Source organism: Cynocephalus volans, chromosome 10 (genome assembly GCF_027409185.1).
Source record: "Cynocephalus volans isolate mCynVol1 chromosome 10, mCynVol1.pri, whole genome shotgun sequence".
NCBI classification, from domain to species: Eukaryota; Metazoa; Chordata; class Mammalia; order Dermoptera; family Cynocephalidae; genus Cynocephalus; species Cynocephalus volans.
Window position 1 is genome coordinate 91974102 of NC_084469.1, and position 22089 is coordinate 91996190.

General features: G+C 40.4%; 1 long non-coding RNA gene across 1 annotated transcript in view; it reads left to right on the forward strand.

The window, feature by feature from the left end:
• The first annotated feature begins 7026 nt into the window (after positions 1-7026).
• Positions 7027-22089, forward strand: part of LOC134387159 (uncharacterized) — a 28658-nt gene continuing 13595 nt past the window's right edge. The window contains exons 1-2 of the long non-coding RNA XR_010024576.1: positions 7027-7479; positions 18908-19030. This is a non-coding gene — a long non-coding RNA (uncharacterized LOC134387159). The remainder of the gene's footprint in view (positions 7480-18907; positions 19031-22089) is intronic.

A 22089-nucleotide genomic window follows, 5' to 3' on the forward strand; every position in this document is an offset into this window, starting at 1 on the left:
TTAGAGACAGTGTGGACGATACTTGACAAACAATATAAGGTCCCTATCTTTAAAGAACATGCAGTCTCAGTGTTGCCTACTCTGATTGTATTGGGCACAAAACAGCTGCCTGGGAAATCTTTAAGGAGACCTAACATTCCAGAATTCCGTGAGAAAAGGACAACTGTACTTGGAGCTTCCCCCTCCCTTCTGAAACTCCCCTGTAAAATGCCTTTGCTTGTAGCAAACTTCGGAGCACTTTCCAACTCTCTTGGTTAGTGTTTCCCGTGTGGTAGTGGATTGAATTATGTCTCCCCATAACTCCCTGAAGCTTGAATTGTGTCCCCCAAGTTGTATTACAAACTTGGCTCCCACCGTGACTGTCAAGAGGGTGGGAAATCCAATTATGGTAATTGAAAGGTGGGACCTTGAAGGGGTGACTAGATTGTAGGCCCATGCCACAGTGAATGGATTAAAAATGGTGGTCATGGGCATGGTTTGGAGGGCTTTAAAAGGAGATAGAATGAGCAGGTTAGTCTCTCTCTCTGCTCCATCATTTTCTACTATGTGAGACTTCTGCATTGCTGTAAAGCCGCCACCAAAGAAGGCCCTCACCGTAAGTGTTCCTGGGACTTTGGACTTCCTAGCTTCTGAAACTGTAAGCAATACATTTCACTTTCTTTATAAATTATCAAGTTGCAAGTATTTTGTTATAAGCAACAGAAATTGACTAATACATGGGTCTGTCCTCACATTTGGCTCCCAATAAACTTCTGTAAAAATCTTTTGCCTCAAGCCTTCATTTCAGTTGACAAATTTCTCTAATAAAAGGATAATTTTTCAGAGCTTCTGTGTCTGCAGTTTCTCAAGATAAGCAGCTCAAATCAATCAGTATGTCAAAGTAGCATATTTTAGGGTGGCATATTCTGGTCTACTACCATCATATTTTGGGGTGGTGTGTCCTGAGCCCCATCACTGCTATCATAGGAGAGTGCTTAAGCCAGAACTGCTAAGCCACATCCTTCAGGAATTTGTGATATGCAGAAATTATGAGAGATAATAAAATGCCCATTATTTCATGCCAGTAGGTTTGGTGTTGTTTATTACGAAGCCGCATGACCCTCAAGGAAGTGCTGAGCTTTGGGTCTGTAGAGCTAAGGAGCAGACTCTGGACAATGGCACCTCCTAAAGTTCTTGGGTAACCAGAGGACTGTCCTCGGTTACATTTCTATTTCCTTTCTTTTAACTCTTAAAACAGATAATCGGTAAACCAACATATGGGACAATAAGCAATCTCACCAGTAATTTATGATTATTTCATTATAGGGGTTTTGTTATAGTGGTCTCAGCCATGAACCTTGCAATGGGTGAGAAAAAAATATTACTTTTTCTCCCTTACAGAACAAAGATACTGGTATCTTTCACCTAATAGTCTCGCACCTTAGGATAAACTGTAAGAACCTATTTGCACAAAGATATTTATTGAAGCAATATTTATAAATTGGAAACAAAACACTAACAATTGGGGAATGATTAAGTAAATATGGAACATACTGCTGTGGACTGAGTGTCCCCCCTCCCCCACCAAACTCGTTGAAGCTTAAATTGTGTCTCCTAAAGTTCCAGGTATTGGAAACTTGGTCCCCACCGTAACTGTTGAGGATGGGAAATTCTATTATGGTAATTGAAAGGTGGGGACTTAAAGAGGTGATTGCATTGTAGGACCATGCCACAGTGAATGGATTAATAACAGTAGTCATGGGCATGGTTCTGAGGACTTGAAAATGAGAGAATGTGAGAGTCTCTCTGCTCCACTTTCTTGCAATGTGATGCCCTGTGTCGCTGAAGCCACCACCAAAGAAGACCCTCACTAGATCTGGTCCCTGGACTTTGGACTTCCCAGCCTCAGAAACCGTAAGCAATAAATTTTGTTTTATTACAAAGTACCCAGTTCCAAGTATTTTGTTATAAGCAACAGAAACAGACTAATACACATACCTTGAGGGAATGGTATGCGGCCATTTAAAATACTATAAATCCATATCATCACTGACATAAAATATTAAGTAAAAATGTAGAATAATGGAGTATATACATGAGAATAAAAAAAATCTAAAAATTTTGGGTTGGACAGTTAGCTCACTTGGTAGAGTGTGGTGCTGATAACACCAGGGTCAAGGTTATAGATCCCAGTTCCAGCCAACTGCAAAAAAAAAAAAAAATCTAAAAATATCGACATATGTGAACAGACTGGAAGACATAATATAAAAAAAAAATCAATAATTGTTTCAGGGTGGTAGGATTAGGGATATTTGTCTTATATACTTATTTCAAAATAGGGGGGTGGGGAGAGATTGGGTAAGGGACATAAGAATAATTACGATTTATAATGAATACACTAATAATATTGATTTGATCAACACATGTGGTACACAGGTGATAGTAGTCAAGGTTGTACCCCCAAAATATGTGTAATCAATTACACTTCAATAAAAACAAAAACAAAAACAAAAAAAACAAGAGTTGACTATGAAAATTTTTTTTTAAAGAGCCAAAGTGAGTATCTTTTATTTCTACATAAAAGTAATAATACGGACTAGTCACTCAACATTCTGAAGGGTGTTACAGGTAATGGATGTACAAAGACAGGAGGGATAAATATGAAATTTTTAAAATGCCTGCAAATTAGCTAATCTGAGCCCACTGCAGTACTTTTCTAGCTAGGTTGGAAAGCTAAAAATGACGATTTTCTTCCCTGGTAATGGTTAGGAAAAAAAACCCCAAATGACAATTTTCTGACTCCCTTATAGCTCAGGTTCTGCATGTGACCTAGGTGTCATCAAGCACAATGACCCCATAGGCGTAGCAGGTGGCAGCCACACACCAAGGCTGGCTTTCTTGGTGAGCACAGAGGTGGAGGTGTCTGGTTGTTCTGGGCAGCTGAGGTGGTTTCCTGTGTCCATTTCTCACATGATAGGTATTTGGTGGTGGCAGTGACAGCAGCAGCAGCAGCAACAGTGATTTTCCCTAGAACAGTTCCACAGTCTGGCTGGGTGTTTCTCCTGGCCCCAGTGTTCTTGGCTGCAAGGTGTCCATTTCTGGTTTTCTGGGTCTCCGAGAAGATTGATGAACTACCTAAATCCCTACAAGTGAGCTAGTGTTTGCATTTAAACCAGCTAGAGTGGATTCTGTTGTCTGTGATTGAGAACTCTCACCAACAGTGTTTGATGACAAAGTTAGTTTTTAAAAGCAATCTTTTTTGGTGTCCTGATAGTAAAGGAAAAAAACTGGCAGTATATTTCCCTATTCAGAAACACAAGGCAGTTTCCCTCTTACACTCTAGAGCAACCTTCTATAGTATCACACATAGGGAGTTGGGGGTACCGGGAGCCTAAACAGCTCAGGCATATGAACAGTGGAGTCCTTGGTCCCAGTTTGTGTCTAATCTCCAGCTACTGGTAAGATTCCACATAGTCTGGTCAACTTTTGAGGTGGGCCTTCCTGGATCCTGATTGTATTAGGGCCCGTGGAACCTCCTGAGCAAGAAGCCACCCTAAGGGCAGTGGACATGAGGTACACAAGCTTGGACAGCAACAAAGACTTCCCAGGAGGTGTGGAACAATTCGGGTCTAGTTTAGTTGGTGGGTGCCACTTAAGATTTATCTCTGGCTTGCACCATGGGGTGTTCCAACAATGTGAAGAACTTGGGGACCATCAGAAGCTGTGAGGTTATAAAAGTGGAGAAAAGAGCCTATCTTAACAAAATTTCATTTATTTATTTTCATTTATTCACTGAACAGTAAATGAAACCTGCTATGTGAATGACACTGTTCTAAGTGCAGGGGACAAGCAGTTCTTTGCTTTCATGAAGCTTATGGAAGAAACATGTTGAACCAATAATTACCCACACATTAATGTTTCAATGATGAGTTCCTGATCTACCACTAGAATGGGTACTCCATATTGACTTCATAGAACTCATCAAATCTGATATAAAAAGAAAGAAATACAAACTCCACAAGCAGAGTGCCAGCAGGCTCCAGGAGAGTGAGCAGCAACCCCACCTTCTGCTGGGGTTCAGCTTTTATAGTTTTGCTACCTAATGAATATTCAATGAAGGGGGTGGTTCCCAGTTATGTAACATTAGTCTTGCACATGCTCAGTTGGTCTCTTCCTCGAGCACGTTCATTGGTCACACCCTACAGCATGCACCAGTCATATTCAGGAATATTGTGCTCTCTAGCATCTCTAGCAGGTCATTCAACCACCAGGGTTACATAAACCTTCTCTACTGAGCATGCCCAGGCACTGGATTGGCATAAGCCAGCCTCTTGTGGTCTCATTTTCCCCCTGTTGGTGCTGAAAATAGGTCTAACTGGCAACAGTAGCTTTCTTCTAGGGGAAGGCCTAGTGGAGGGGACCTTGGGGAGTGGCTTGAAACTCAGAGGTGTGTCCTGAAACCTGAGCCCCGGGAAACTGAGCATCTCCTATAACACTATGAGTTAGGGCAAAACATTATTGAGATCTGCATTCTGAATAGTAAATGATGTAACGTGCTTAGCACAGTGCCTGCCAACACATTACATTTATTGAGCACTTGGCTCAATAAACAAATGGCCTTGATGTAGGCATGGTCCCTATATAAGAGTTAAAAAAAAATAACATAGGTTGGGTGGGCAGTTCTGCTCTGGGCTGGCTTGATAGATGTCTGTGGTCAGCCGGTGGCTCTGCCTGCCCTGGTTGCTCTAGGATGGCCTCATTCACATGCCTAGCAGGGCAATGGAGATTACCTGACATTTATCATACAGCATGCTTCCCCAGGATCATTCACAAGGAAGTGGTTGCATACTCCCAAGAACAGCAAGAGCAGGCAAGCCCCAATGCATGGACACTTTTCAAGGTTTTGCTTGTATCATGTTTGCTAATGTTTCATTGGCCAAAGCAAGTCACAGGGACAGATTCAGATTCAAGGGGTGGAGCTGCAAAGATACATTGCAAACAAGAACGGAGAAAAACTACCACCATTTTTGTAAACGACCTTATTCCTTATAGTGGATTGAATTATGTCCTCCTCAAACTCATTGAAGCTTGAATTGTGTTCCCCAAGCTTTACGTATCAGAAATTTATCCCCCCTGTGATTGTTAAGAGGGTGGTAAATCCTATTATGGTAATTGAAAGGTGGAGCCTTGAACAGGTGATTGTATTGTAGGGCCCTGCAGTGGTGAATGGATTAAAAATGGTGGTCAGGGGCGTGGTTCTGAGGGCTTTAAAAGGAAAGGAGAGTCTATCTCTCTCTCTGCTCTCTCTGCTTCCACCATCTTGCAATGTGAGACCCCCCGGGTCACTGCTGCCACCACCAGATGGACGTTGGACTTCCCAGCCTCAGAAACTGTAAGCAAAAAATTTCATTTTCTTTATAAACTACCCAGTTCCAAGTATTTTGTTATAAGCAGTGAAAACAAATTAATACACTCCTTAAAGGGAAATGTGGCACCAACTGTTGAAAATAAGCTGTTCAAGCTACAAACGAGAAATCACCTTAGGTTTTTTTACCAAATAATGGTCATCACATTATCCCACACTGTCATTGAAATAGGCTAAATCTATCACAGATTTCAGAAACTTTTCTGATTGCAGGAATTTCTTTTTTAAAAAAATAAGCAGTTACATTTCTTAGATGGTTGCAACATAAATTAGTAATTCAAGATAATTTTCATACAGTATTACATTCTATTATTTAAAAAAATTTTATTCTAATTACAAAGGTAATACACGGCCAATGCATAAAAACTGAAAAACATGAAAGGAAGGGAAAAATTAAATCATTCCTAAGTCCACTGTTAATATTTTTGTAAAAATTCCTTGCAATATCTTTTCCATATTTTTTAATAAAAATATCAAATGGCATATGGTGTTTTAAAACTTTTCACTTACAAAAAGACTTTTTTTTTTTTAATCAAAAAATGTTTCTAACACCAAGATCAAGGTTTTGGATCCCCTTGATGACCAGCCACCAAAACCAAAACAGACAAACAAAATTTTTCAATAACTCAAATTTTGAGGGCGGAATAGTTTTCTATCAATTTGCTTCAGCTCCTGGTATTGGCAATCCAAGTAATTTCTATTTTTATTCTTTATAACCAGTGTTGTGATGGTTTGATATCGAGGTAGTAAAAAATTTATGGTTTTGATAATTTTACGAAATTCTTTATCTTTAAAAAATGTAATAATTTAGGATTATATTTTCCACTGGGAATGTGGATTGGTGCTGAAAAACAGGAAATTTAAAGCCAATCCGTTGAAACAAGCAAACAACAAAATGAGTATGAAAGGTGAAAAAAGTAAAAAAAAAAAAAAAAAAACAAAAACTGGCAGTATCTTGTAAAGTGCTACACCCACATACCAGGAAATCCCCTCCAAAGTCTATATAAAAGGAACATTCGAGACATCTGCATCAGGAGACGGGTACAGAGAACTCCACAAAAGCAACGTTTCAAACAGGAAAGAAGGAACGAAAACCCGGAAATCTCCGTGACCTCGCTCCTCCGCCCTGTCCTTCTTTTCCCGGTGACTTTGTACTGGGCCGGCCCCGCCCCCGCCACCAGGGCGCACGCGCTGGCGCTCGCGACCGCGCCCACCCTCGCCACGGCCGCGCGATCCATGGACGGGGCCGCGCACGCCTCCCGCCAGGAAACAACAGGCCACTCGCGGGGGCGCGCCTCGGTGACGCCCGCCCCGCCCCCAGGGAGGCCCCGCCCGCGAGTCCCGGGGGGCGTGGCCCGCGTCCGGAGCCGAGGCGGGAGCGGGGTCTTCGCGGAGCCTGGGTGGGAGGAACGGCTGCGAGGGCAGGGGAGGGAACTGCACTGATTCTCTCTCTGCTGAGGACTAGGCGATGGTTCGGATGAGCCCCGCACACTAGGATTCCGATCCGAGCGCGGCCCCCTCGGAAATCGCCGCCGCCTTCCTCGGCTCAGCCTCCGTGGACTACAACCCCCAGCAGGCACCGCGGCGCAGCGCTGACTTGCGCAGTAGCGTCCGTTGTAAAGCGCCGTGACAACAGGGCGAGGGTGGCTTGGAGTTAGGCGGGGGCGGAGAGCGGTCCCCTGCGCCGCGTCTGTCCCTTTTTGCTGCACCCCGCTCCCCACCTTCTCCATCAGTTCCTCCTCTGTAAGCCGCTGCACCTGCAGTCCTCGCCTGCCTGGTCTCTTCCGAGGGATACATGCGCTGCCCCTGCTTGTCTCCGGGGTGACGGAAAGGGGCGCCGGCGAGCGTGCTGGGGAGAACGGCTCCAACTCTGGGGAGCCGGCAGGGCTGCCTGGAGGGGCTCTCTCCTGCCCGGGACTTGAAACAACTTAGAGCGGGAGTAGCGAGGCGAAGGGTTGCTCTCCTTTGCACCCTCCACTCCGTCACTGGGAACCTCGTCAGGCGTTCTTAACGGGAAATCTGCGCAAAGAGCGTTCGCAGTGAGGTGGGGCAGGTTGCACCTGCCTTGGCATCAGGTAAGAAAGTGTCAGGAGTTAAACTTCGGGTGCATGAATTGCCCTTTCTGTGTTTTGTGTGCAAGACTCTGATGCCATGCAATGGTTTTGGGGATCTAAGGTGATAGGTGTTTTTAGGAAGGATGTTTGCATTAGGACACACTGCCCAATCATGAGCACAAAGTGTGCGAGATCCTGGGAACATCTTCTAGAAAAGGGTGACAAAAACGTTTGAGGATTCCACTGAGGAATGCCTGTCACGTGGTGAATGAACATTCTCCTGTGACACTTGAACAGGTCTGTTAGCAAATGGTCAGAGCAGTTCTCAGCCTATGACTGATGTAGGGTGCAGGTACTAATACCCCCTAATCTTCCTTGCAGTAGGATTATTGCTTCTCTTTTCTACTTTGCAGACCACAGCAGTTTAGGTGAACTGAGCTGATTTTATCAGCACCTCCTCCTCCCAGTCAAGTCCTGCAATTGACTTGAATATTCTGGAAAACATTAAGGTTTTTGGGGGTATCTCACTTTTATTTTAAAAATCTCACGTATTACATGTACACACACACATGACTTGAAAGATGCTAGAGGGAAAACTATGGCTCTTAGCTGATTTTCAGCCAACATTCAGAAGGAAATATTTTCTAACATAGTAGCAATATGTAAAGAGAATAATTGCTGGGAAATTTTATTTTTTGGTGAATAAACTGAATTTTTAATTTAGAAGAATTAAGAAAAAGAAACTTTGTTTTGAAAATAATTTACAAGTTATTTGTGAGGGTTTAAGGGATTTTTCACTATGTGCAATTTCTGTGCTTAAATTACAACTATACACTTACGTTTATGGTACAACTTCTGGATGGAAATATTCATTGATGGGAAAAAAATTCAGTAATATATAATAATTTAAAAAGTTTTATTGATGTACATATCAAGTCTTATCCCTCTAAATACTTTCAAATATTTTTTGAAATTATTGGAACACATGAAGTTATTGTAAAACATCCCTGCTGATTAATAACATTTCCATTGAAGATTACTATCAGCCTTTTGTGCGGCTCATTTAAAATTTCAGTCCAGAGGGCATTTGTTGTTTCATCTTACTCAGAGCACACTATCACTGCCACCACCACCACCATTGTTACTACTCTTACTACTACTAGGTTACTACTGACATTTATTGAATGCTTACTTTGGGTTTGTGCTGTTTTATCCTGGCACCCACCCCCCGCCCCAAGAACAATTGGGAGACTAGAGGACGAGAGATTTGTCTAAGGTCATACAGATGGAACATGGGGTCAGAAAATGAAGCCAGGTTTGTCTGACTCCAGCTCTTGTGCTTTTCTGACTTTAGTGTCTTTTACTGAAAATCCCAACGCTGAGCCCTTGTAATATTGCCTTCAAAACCAATATTCTTACAACTCTATGTGCATTTATCATCTTTCCCGAACTTCTGCCTTCAAAGCCACACATTCCTCCCGCAGGGTTTTCTGGGGTTATCATGGCTCCAGCCATGCTGTTCACCCTTCCGTATTGCAGCACTAGGTCAATGTGGTGTTAAAACATCCATCTCTTAAAAGAAACCTAAATCTCAGGAAACTTGGTTTGGAAGATAACACATATATAAATAAATATTAAAAAGGAAGTGTCAAGAAGTAAGTGTGGAAGAGAATTTCTGGAGTTTGGGGTGATAAAGATATCTTCCATTTATTATTCTAATAAGGCATTAGAAACTAATCTTTTGTGCCTATTTATAGGGAAGCACCTGTTAAAACCTTTAAAGTATTGTTTTCTAGTCATCCTTTAACAATTTAAATGTATGAATACTTTTCTGCAGTTTGAGCTTGTGGTGATTAGAATTCATATGAACAGAGCTATTGCTTTTATAGTCTACATGGGGTGGCTGCATAGATCATTTGTTTAGGGTTCTGGAGTAGACAGCCTGGGTTTAGGTGCCACATCCACCAGTATTATTGCGATCATTTGGACAGGCTTCTTAACCTCTCTGTATTCAGGGATACCCGAATAATGGTACCTGTGATTTACTTTGTAGTTCTGTTATGAAGATTGAAAGAGAATACTTGCAAAATATTTAGAACTGCCTGGGATTTATTTTTTTGTTTGGAATACTTTTTATTTGTTTTTGTAAGCCAAAAGCCAGGTTACAGAACTGATAAATGTCCTATTACTATTGTTCCTTACCTTGCTTCTTCCTAACCTGTCAGTATTGGACCTCCCCCACTGAACTGCTTGCTTTAATATCTCAGCATCAAGGGCTACATCTTTCTCAACTTGGAATACAAATTAGTGTTTTATTTAAGTCTTAATTTATGGCCATTTTTTCTTTTTCTCGAAAGGGCCGAATTTATTTTGCTAACATTCTGCATTTAATTTGCTAACCTATTGTTCTTCTTATGTAGGATAAATGTGGCCAAAATACATAAGCATCCTCCTTTTAAAAAAGTGAAAAAATTTTTATTTTATTATTTTTTATTATGGGAAAATTTTAAATGTAAACAAAATTATAAAGAATAGTAAAACAAACCCCATGTATTCATGAGTATTTACTCTCTTTAGAAAAATAACAGCTTTATTGAAATAACTCACATACTATACAATTCATCCATTTAACATATAAAATTTGTTTTTTGTGTGTATTCACAGATATGTGCATCCATCACCATGTTCAATTTAGAATACTTTTATCTTCCCCCAAAGAAACTTCACACCCTTTAGCGCTCACCCTCGAACTCTTTTACCCATCCCCACTTCCCCCACTTCTAATCTACTTTCTCTCTCTATGGATTTGCCTGTTCTGGACATTTCATATAAATGAAATCAGATATGTGGTCTTTAAGTGGCTTAATTAGGATAGTGTTTTTAAGGTTCATTCATATTGTAGCATATATCAGTATTTCATTCTTTCCTTTTTTTATGGCCAAATAACATTCTATTTTATGGATATACCACCTTTTATTTATATATTAATCAGTTGATGGGCATTTGTTTCTACATTTTCGCTAATATTAATAATGCCACTGTATCAGTCTGTTTTTGTGTTGCTACAACAGAGTACTTGTGTCTGGGTAATTTATAAAGAAAAGAGGTTTATTTGGCTTACAATTCTGGGACAGCTGCATTTGGTGTGGACCTCAGGTTGCTTCTACTCACAGCAGAAAACTGCAGACAGCCAGCGGGTCCAAGCAGATCACAGGGTGAGAGGGCGTGCTTGACAGGGTCTTTAGCACTTAAACATAGAATTAACGTGTGATCCAGCAATTCCACCCCAAGGCATTATCTAAGAGAAATGAAAACATATGTTCGCCCCACGGCATTATCTAAGAGAAATGAGAACATAAGAGAAATGAAAAATTATATGTGAATATTTGTAGTGGCTGATAGAGTTTGGATGTGTTGTTCTCCTAAAACTTGTGTGGAAACCTAATCCCTAATGTGGCAGTGCTGGGAGCTGTTTGAGTCATGGGGGTGGATCCCTCGTGAATGGATTAATGTTTATTGCATTGAATCTGTAGAGTGATTTGGGAAGTATTGCCATCTTAAGAACAATAAGTCTTCAGATCCATAAACATGGGATGATTTCCCTTTTATTTAGAACTTCTTTAATTTCTTTCAGCAATGTTTTATAGTTTTTTCAATGTTTTATCGAGTGTAAGTTTTACACTTTTTTTTTTGCGGCTGGCAGGTATGGAGATGTGAACCATAGACCTTGGTGTTATGAGCATAGCACTCTAACCAAAGTGAGCTAACTGACTAGCCCTAGTTTTACACTTCTTTTGTTAAATTTATTTCTAAGTATTTTATTCTTTTGAGTGTTATTGTAAAAGGAATTGTTTTCTTAATTTCATTTTAGGATTATTCATTGCAAGTGTGTAGAAATACAATTGATTTCTGTATGTTTTTCTTGTATCCTCCAACTTTGCAGAACTCAGTTATTAGCTCTAATAGGTTTTTAGTGAATTCCTTAGGATTTTCTATATGCAAGATCATTTCATTTGTGAGTAAAGACAGTTTTATTTTTTCTTTTCCTATCCAATCTAGAAGCTTTTGTTAATTTTTTTCTTTTCTAATTGTCCTAGTTAGAATTTCCAGTACAGTGTTCAATAGAAGTGGCGAATGTACACATCCTTGTTCTGTGCCTGATCTTAGGGGGAAAGCATCTAGTTGATCACCATTAAGCATGATGTAAACTGTGGATTTTGTGTAGGTAGATGTCTTTTATCAGTTCGAGTAACTTTCCTTCTATTCCAAGTGTGTTGAGTGTTTGTATAATGGAAGAGTTGGATTTTGTCAAATTCTTTTTCTGAGTCAATTGAGATGATGAGGTGGTTTTTCATTTTTATTTAATTGACACAGTATATTACATTGATTCATTTTTGGATGTTAAACCACCTTGCATTCTTGGGGGTAAATCCATTTGGTCATGGCATATAATTCTTTTTGTATGAATATTTTATTGGATTCAATTTGCCAATAGTATTTTGTTGAGGGTTTTTGCATCTGTATTCATAAGAGATATTGGTTTATAGTTTTCTTGTGATGTCTTTGGTTTTGGCTCAGATAACATTAGCCTCATAGAATGAGTTGGAAAGTGTTCCCTTCTTTTATTTTTTGGAGCAGTTTATGAAGAATTGGTAGTTTGGTAGAATTCACCAGTGAATCCATTTGGGTCTGGCCTTTTCTTTGTGGATAGTTTTTTGATCACTAATTCAGTCTCTTCATTTGTTGAGGTCTGTTTAGATTTACTGTTTCTTGTTGAGTCAGCAACAGATACCTGGGCTAGAGTGAGAACTGCTGATATCCTGCCCCTCGGGGGAAGATATTTCTCTGGCTGGGAGCTGGAGGAAGAGGGTGCACTCTCTTCTTGGCTATCCCAGTCTGCAGTGGAGTTTCCATTTTGCTGAGCTGGGAATAAGGAGAGAGAGGGTATGAGTATTAGTTGAAATACCACGGACTCTTGCTGTTCTTTTTTTGGGGGGGTTCAAATACTAGCTTTGTTACCTACCTATTTTTTTTTTAAATCTGCAAAGCTGTATTTTTATTTTTTTTTAAGTTTATTTGTTTATGTTATTTTTTTTTACATTCTATGATGTTGTAGAGCAGTTGGGAGGGGAAAGAGGAATGAAATAGGGTGGGAAGGAGGAAGGAGGAAGGGCAGGGTTGAGGCCTGTGGCACCCCCTTCATTCCTGCAGGGGAGGCCAGGGGGCATCCAGCAGTGGCTTGGTCATTGCTGGGCTGGGTGCAGATGTCAGGGGGATGTGGCTGAAGCCCTCACCCCCCACTGCCCCAGCTTGGGAACCTGGGGTGCTTCTTGTGGCAGCTCAGTGGTTGTTGCTGGGCTGGTGTGGCTGTTGGGGGGAGTGGCTGATGCCCTTGGCCCCCCCACTGCCCCAGTTCAGGAGCCTGGAGCTCTTACTGTGGTGACTTGGTGGTCGTCGCTGGGCTGGTTGTGGGTGTCAGGAGGTGTGGCTGAGGTCCTCAGCCCTTCCCACTCGCTGCTTGGTAACCCATGGGACTTCTGGTCCTTCTAGGTTTTATAGGTGTTCTTTGATGATGTGAGATCTTTACTAGTTAATATCAAACTTTGCCTCTGGTGTGTGGGTATTTTGTTTTTTCTTTCATTCTGTGTTGGATTATTTGCTGTTCCCACCACTTAAACTCTGCACTGGAACTAATTTGTAGTCCTTTGCTTACTTCTAAAATGGGGGAACTTCCTGTGAGGACCAGTACTTGAGCTCTCTGGTTAATCTTAAATTGCTGCTTTGCTACTGATTCCCTGGGGAAGGCTTTTTGTGCAGCTCAAGTTTTAATGGTTGACTTTATAGGTACTTCTGGGTCTCATGAGATCTGGTACACCTGGGTTGTGTAGAAACTCTGGTCTGGGCCTGAGTCTTTTGAGCAAACAGCATCTGCTGTGGTTCTGTATTCCTGACAAGTCTCCCCTGAGTGGTCTTGCACTGATTGGGGGGCAGATCAGCTGTCCTTACTGTGCCCCAGTGTTCCCCCAGTGAGTCTGTCTCCCCCACCTCCTGTGCTCCAAACAGGTCCCATGGGATGGGCCATGTGCCAGATCCTTGTGATGACTCACCAGCATCTGAGTGGCTCCTTTTTTTCAGTTGTTGTGGCTCCGTGCTCCTATGTGGGTCCACAGGAACCCTGTTAGTGGTCTTGCTGGCCTGGGGATTCCCAAGGCCCTCTTCTCTTCTGCAGCCTCCAAGCAACTTCATCTGAAGGGCACAGCTGCAGCTTTTGCCACTTCCTGCTCTGTGTGCTCATCAGGGCCAGCCTTGAAGCAGCCAGGGCTCTAAATGGTTGGAATGCTTCTTTCTCTCATCGTGGCTTCTCCTGCCTTCATGTACTCTGTAGGTCTCTCCTCCTCTTCCCCTGATCTCTAGCAGTCCAGCTTGGCTGTCATTGCTTTTTGATAGGTGTAAATTGGTTGATTGTGGGAGAGGGTGGCACTGGATACCGTCTATTCCACCATCTTGACTGGAAGCCAAAGTTTTTTTAAAAAAATAAATTTTGCCATGTGAATTTAAAATATATGATATGACTTCTGTGGATTGTGTATTGTTGGGTTATTTTCTCTAAATCTCAGTTTCCTAACCTTCAGTGATGGAGTGCTTATTGTTAGGTAGCCAGGTGAAGATCTATCTTCTGATCAAATCTTTAGTGTTCTTCTCAAGGCGCCACTTTTGATAGCAACTATCCAAGGTCAGGCACAACAGAAGTAAAGCCAGAGTCAGGGATTCAGGTGTACGAGATTAATTGAGTATTTATTATCAGGAAAACGATTCTGGGATAACTGCATCTGGTGTGGGCCGCAGGCTGCTGCTTCTCATGGCAGAAAGCAGCAGGCAGCCGGAGGGTACAAGCAGATCACGTGGCGACAGGAAGCAAGAGAGCTATTGCTGTTCTTATAGAAGATTTTTTTGAATAAATGTGTTTCTTCATTTGCTATATGCCCTTAAGGCCATTTTCAGAGACTTTATATGGTTGTTTTTAAAAATAATTTTCACCTGTTTCACTGGGGAGCAGGTACATGGAATTTCTCACGTGTTATGCCAAAAGTGGACCCCTCTGAAAGTTTAAATTGCAAAACATACTAGTTATGGGATAATTATTTAACTTAGATTTCCATTAGATATCAAGGTACTCTAGTGTTTGTAAGGCTATTCAAGATTAAGTAAAAAACTGATTATATACATGCTTATTAGGAACACAACTGCTGTGTGCAAAGAGAAAATTTTTGTAGGTGTGTTTGCTTGGTTTGAGCCAAAGAATTAAGCCTTTTGTACATAAGCAGGGATGTTCCGCAACCATACATCATTCAGACTCACTATCAGATCCATCTTTGAAGCCAAAGTAGAAAGGAACTTTCCTTTGAAATCTGTTGTACTGCTGCCTAAGTTGCTTTTTAAAATCCACCAATTTTTAGCAAAGGAAATTAATGGTATGGCAACTTTGCATAGATGAGAGTTTGTGGTTTCTTCATTTCTTGGGAGTGGGCAGTGCATCTTCCTCTGCTTCTGCCTCTGAAACTGGAGAGAGAGGCACTTGGGAAACATACGGTGGCTACTGATCATCAGCCCCAATTTTTGTTTTTTCTGTTGTTCTTTAACTCTTTAAAAATGTAAGTCCTTATTGATCAATAAATTATTGCCAACAATGATACATGATACCACTTGGGACATGGGGGAACCAACATACAGGATTATGATGTAATGGAATTTATGAAATTCTGCTATGCATTACCTTATGTCTTGCCCTGGTATGAAAGTCAGCGTTAGTGTTGGTCTGAAATAATTAAGGTAGTTGTGGAAGAGCCATTTGTTGGACCTGGGTTTAAAATTAGCCCTCCCTCAACACTCTTTTTGAAAATTAAAACAAAACAAAAATACCTCTACTGACACATGCTTTTTCAATTTTTCAGATATTAGTTGCAGGGCATTGGCAGCTTGAGACAAAGTTCTAGAGATTATACAAGCAAGGTTCTGCCATTAGCTGAGTGATTTAGGGGAATCATATAACTTCTGTGGGCTTCTCCTATAAAGTGGGAGGACTGGGTGAATGATGGATAACTTCCAGCTGCTTAAGTTCTTTGATTTGAAAAATAATTCTCTTTTCAAGCCCTGGAAAGGCAACTAGTGGCAGGAAAAAGAAGGGAGGGCTGGCCAAGCTCCGTTGGTTAGAGCATGGTGCTGATAAGACCAAGGTCAGAGATTCGGATCCCTAGGATTCCTGTACCAGCCAACTGCCAAAAAGAAAAAAAAAAAAAAAAAAAAAATTACCGTAAGCAGGGGAGGTGGGGAAAGGTAGAACTCCACTGTAAGAAAATACCCACTTATGCCTTTACGTATTAGTTAAATCAGTGCTTCTCAAGCTTTAAGGTGTGAGTGAATCACCTGGGGATATTGTTTGGGGAGGCCAAGATTTTACCAAGCTTTTGTGTGATGCCGATACTGCTCGTCCAGGGATTTTACCTTGAATAGCAAGGCACTAAAACTGTCTGGGAAAAGAGGGCTTTCAGGAACTACCAAAGTGGTAGGTGAGTAAGGAGAAATGGATAGTGCAGGAGAGAAACAAGAAGGATTTAAATGTTGCCTGTATTATTTTGTCAATAGAAATAGATCTTCAATTTTGTGTTAGAAGTCCATGAGGAATTAGTGTTTGGTGTAGACATTTGTATTTATAGACAATGTTGGAAAGTTAGCTTTTCACATTGGAGGATTTATTTCCTACATTTTAACAAGCTGAAAAAATTTGTTCACTAGCAAAGGTTTTCAAGGCCGTTTTCACATGGTAGCTGTTTTCACTTGATATAGTCATGTGTGTTTATAATTCAAACTCCAGCTATGTCTCTTGTGGCCACTTATCTAAGGTGTACAAAAATCTCTTCAAGACCCTGATTTCAGTTCTTTCGGATGTACATCCAGAAGTGGAATTTCTGGATCATATGATGTTTCTATTTTTAATTTTTTGAGGAACCTCCATACTGTTTTCCATAGTGCTTGCACCATTTTACATTCCCATCAACAATGCACAAGGGTTTCAGTTTTTCTGCATCCTTGTCAACACTTGTTATTTTCTGTTTTGTTGATAGTAGCCATTCTAATGAATGTGAGGCATTACCTCATTGTAGCTTTGATTTCCATTTCCCTGATGATTAGTGGTACTGAGCATCTTTTTGTGTATTTGCTAGCCATTTGTATATTTTCTTTGGAGAAATGTCTATTCATTTCCCTTGCCCATTTTTAAATCAGGTTGTTTGCTTTTTTATTTTTGAATTGTAGAAATTTTTTATATATTCTGGATATTAACTCCTTGTCAGATATATGATTTGAAAATATTTTCTCCAATTCTGGACGTTGCTTCTACTGCATTCTTACTTAATTCTCACAACACCACTCTTATCTTTATTTTGTAGATGAGGAAGCTGAAGTGTAGAGAGGTTCAGTAACTTTTAGTAACCTGCTCCTAGTTGCATGGTTAGTATGTGGTGAAACAGGAATTCAAACTCACACAGGCTGCCTCCAGTCTACACTTTTTACCACCACATTATTCTCAGCCAATTTCTTGGCCAACTGAATGAACACAAATGGTCTTGGTTTCTATGATCAGCTTATGTGGGAGGCCTATTTTAAGAAGCAGATTGATCTACATTTAAAAAAGTACAGTTGATCCTCATTATTTGAGATTCTGTATTTGCGAATTTGCCTACTCGCTAAAATTTATTTGTGACCCCCAAATCAGGGCTTGTGATGCTTTTGCAGTCACTCATGGTCATGTGCAAAGCAGCAAAAAATTTGAGTCTCCTGATGCACATGTTCTCAGCTGTCATAAAACAGTGACTCTCTGCTTTCTTGTTTCAGCTCTCATACTGTAAACGAGTGTCTTTTCATGGTCTACAGTACTTTATGCCACATTTTTGTGCTGATGGGGTAATTTCAGTGTTTAAAATGGCCCTAAAATGTACTGCTGAAGGGCTGTCTCATGTTTCTAAGTACAAGAAGGCTGTAATAGACTGGAGAAAATACAGATGGTCCCTGACTTACGACGGTCCAAAGATTTTTCAGCTTTACGAAAGTGATGCGTATTCAGCAGAAACCATACTTCGAATTTTGAATTTTGATCTTTTCCCAGGTGTATTAAATGCATTTTCGACTTATGGTATTTTTAACTTATGATGGGTTTATTGAGAAGTAATCCTATTGTAAGTCGAGGAGCAGACGTGTGTGCAATTAGATAAGCTCTCTTCAGACAGAATTATAGCACTGTTGGCCCTGAGTTCAGTGGTCATGAATCAACAATAAATAAGGTGTCCTTAAACTGAAACACACGTAAAACAACATCATGTGTTGATTGGTTGACAAAACGTGACTAGAGGCTTGCAGGAACCTAAACCTGTGTTTTCCCTATGAGCAATGGCTTAGTATTTGCTAATTCAGTATTTGTGGTGACCTTATAGAAAACTTTTGCGAATAAGAATTGACTGCATACCCAAACTACTATTTAAATCAGCGTAGCATGAAGGAAAGCCTCATTTATATTAGATAAATGAACTGTTTTAGAGTCCCGGGGTATGCGATGCTGTGTTGTAATGTGCTTTCACATCCACCATATTAGTAACTCAGTGGTAGGTAGGGCTGGTAGATGCTCACTGTAGATGAGAAATCAAAGTACAGAGAGGTTCTGTGGGTTGCCTGAGGACACACAGGGAGTTAGTGGTATAAATGAACCTGTGCCCCAGTTTTCCTCGTTCTTTTTTGGTGTGATTTTCCCTCTTCCATCTTGCCTTTCTACAGTTTGAATGGCGAGAGGGATTGGATGCTTTCTGAGTACTCGTAGTGTGCCTATTCTGGGTTCAGTCGTTTGACCCATTTGATCTCATTTGTTCTTCTAGGCTGTTCGTTGTAACGGGAGATACTGAAGTCTCTCCGAAGACCAAACTATGAAAAGAAGTTAGGTATTTCGCTGAAGACTTATGTGCTAAATAGTGTTGGTAGATTTGAATCTTGCTTCCGAAGAATGTCTTCTTTTTTTTGTTACTTTTGTGCCATTTACTCCTAAATGTCTCAGAAGAGAGAATTAGCCCAACAAAGATGTATAATTTCTCAGCCCAATAGCATTGCAAAATATCTGATTAATGTTTCTTACTGTTTGGATTTGTGGTTTCATATTTGTGTTCAAAATACAAAAAATTAAAAAAGTTTTGGCAAAAAAATTAAAGGTTTCTGTTTTGGCAGCTGTCTCATACAGGGATCCAAACCCTTGACCTTGGTGTTTATAACACTGTGTTCTAACGAACTGAACTAACTGGCCAGGACCCCAAATTAAATTTAATACAGAAATGTTCTTCTCAAAGGTGTCCAGAGAATTAATTTGTGGTGTGAAGTGGATTTTTATTATAAATAAATGTTTTCTTTTTAGAGTGAAAGAAAATGTCTTTGTTTAAAGCCCGTGATTGGTGGTCTACTGTTCTGGGAGAAAAAGAAGAATTTGATCAAGGCTGTTTGTGTTTGGCTGATGTTGACAATAGTGGAAATGGCCAAGGTAAGCAACTTATGACCATGCACCTTGGAACTAAGCTTTAAAGAGATCAAATAAAACAACTTGCCTTTGTAAATATGAGGATACTTCAGAAAGTTCATGGAAAAGTAGAATTAAAAGGTAATATGAATCTTTCCATGAACTTTTTGAAGACCCCTCATATGTACTTTGTAGAACTTAATTGCACTGTCATAATTATGCCCTAATTTTTTTTTTTTTTTTTTTTTTTTTTTTGTCGTTTTTTCGTGACCAGCACTCAGCCAGTGAGTGCACCGGTCAGTCCTATATAGGATCCGAACCCGCGGCGGGAGCGTCGCCGCGCCCCCAGCGCAGCACTCTACCAAGTGCGCCACGGGCTCGGCCCTTATGCCCTAATTTTGAAAGTAGTTTTTCTTATAAGTATTATTTAGGTAGCAAGCTGATAAATATAGTTTTTTTGTTGTTTATGTTGTTCTGGTTTGTGTTGGTTCTGTCATATTATTTGCTGGGATTCATAAAAAATTACATGGCATCACTTCATTTGTTTTCTTTTGTTGCAAAATTAGGTCTTGTAGGGTAATTTGTCAAAATTTTGAATTCATTGATGAGAAAAAAAATTTTTTTGGATCTGAAAGTCATTCATGTCATAATGAAATTATGCTAGCTCTATTTGTTAGTAGAAAATAATTATTAAATCATTGCTTTCATTATTATAATACTGAAATCCACATATTATCTTATTCCTGTATTATTTACTCCTCTTTGCACCTTCATATTTTTTAAATGGTCTTTAAAACAGGTTAGTTTCATATCATTGCTATTTGAAATTTGTATTTGGCTTAAATAATTTATAGTCATGAACTTTTTTTTTGTAATCCAAATAGTCATTGTCCTCTTAAAAGAAAACTTATAACCATTCTTTTGTTCGGCATATATAAATATTCTCCCTTTTCATTTTTCTTTAACCGATTTCTCTTGCCTATAATAAAAACAGTAGAATCTATGGAAAACAGTGTAAGGGGAAAATTACATTATCAAAGAAGAAGAGTGGAAGGTACTAAACTGCACTGAACACCTTCTGAATTGTTTCTAAGGAAAATCTGGGTCCTTCACTCCCATGTATAGGAGACAGGAAGGCCTTTGATTCAGAGGGTGTCTTTGGTAGGTTCCTTAACCTGGATTAACCCTGGCTCAGCCCAAGTGTTTGTTAAAGCTTATGATTCCCCTATTATTTGGCAACATAAGAGAGTCATGCCACAAAAATACCTGCCAGAGAGATCAATTTCAAATCCATTTCTGCCCAAATTATCTAAAGCTCAGCTTGGTTGGAAACTGTACTTACTGATTGTCTGAATAACATACTGTTCAGTCATCCATTTCTATTGTAGTTCCTCACTGGGGTGCCACCAGAGGGTTGCCAATATGCAGAGATATTGCTTTCCCTACTTTGTGGCCAGCTGTGAGCAGCTTCCTCTGTTTTCCCAAGTATGCTCTACAAAAGTCATTACGTGTGTGTGTCCCACATAGATAAAAACACTGTTCATTACTTCCCAAAGCCTGGTCATCTGTGTTGTTATTTCCTGGGGCAGTTATTACTTATAAAGATTTTCTATCCCAGACATACAAGATCCTATGAGACTGTATTGTGGGGTGGTATCTGTGAGCTTAGGTATCTGCGTTTTTATTTTTGTTTCTAAATGAACCATTTTTTCTTTCTTTTTTTATTTGGCAGCTGGCCAGTATGGGGAACTGAACCTTTGACCTTAGTGTTAATGTCTAGTATGCAGAACTGAGATAGAGATTTGGGAGTGAGCAGTTTGCTGGTTGAATTTTAAGCCCTGAGAATGGATGAAAATGAACAGGGAGAGAAGTTGGAATAAGAGGGGAGGAAGTGTAGGACTGTAAGTTGGAGACTGTGAGCATTAAAGGGGGAAGTTTGGGAAGAGAAGCCATTGAAAGATTCTAAGAAGGGCAGGCAGAGAGGCAGGAAAACAAGCTGGGCTGGTACTTGGGAGGCAAGATATAGTGATAGGAGGACTAAACGTCTCCACGCCATTTAGCAGCAAGCAGTTCATTCGTGTCCTTGATGCGAGTGGATGAGTGGGCACAGTGGTAACAACAGGTAGATTTGCAGTGAGTGAAGGAGTGGGAGGTGAGGAGATTGAGTTTTTATGGTGCTTTAAAGAAACTTAGCTGTAAAGGGAAAAAGGGAAGATGATTTGGGGACAGTGTAGAGTCAAGGGAAGTGGAAAAATTCAATTTGTAGTAGGATGGAAGATATAATTGATAGAGCAGGGATCCAGAGAAGACAGTCACAGAGGGGATCCGGTGCACAGGTGGAAGGGTTAACCTTGAAGAGGCATGGGAACTTTTGTTCAGCTTGATGGAGGGCAAGAAGGTGAGAATAGATACAGATGTAGAGAGGTTTGCAGGTCAAGTTGGGAAGTTGAAACCGTATTGTCCATGGAAACTTACCAGAGGTGACCAGAGGGTTCCAGGAGGATAGTAGGGACCTTGAAATTGTTTCAGGGGAAGCTGACTTGACATACAGGAGAAGGGTTCCTTGCTAATCTTGAGAGTCCAGTTGAAATTGGACACCATGCGTTTGAAGTGGTACCTGCTTTCCTAATTCTCTCAACTTAAGATTCAGACACTTGAGAGAGATGGTGAGAATGAGGGAGGGGAGAGAGAACCTGAATAATCCAGCTTAGCTTACATTTCAACCTGTGTGCTGCAGGGAGAGTTTATTACTAGAATTGGAGCAGAAAACACATGAGACTAACTGAAAAATAGCTTCTGCATTTATCGTTTAGCTACTCGATATTTATATTGCACATAGGGCAACTATCCCCTGTACAACTGCACATACATGTGTTCTTAACTTGTCTGCAATGGGAGAAAACCATGTATACCTGCTTCTTGAGAAGCAGTTTCAGGCAGCCCCTGCCCTTCAAATTGAGGATCTCTAGGTGATGTCCCTTTCTCTTGTTATTCTGTCATGATCCTGTTCCAATATTCTGCTGCCTCACATACATAAGTGGTATGTACAGTGTCCATAACTGTATAACAGTTGAGGGAAAGAA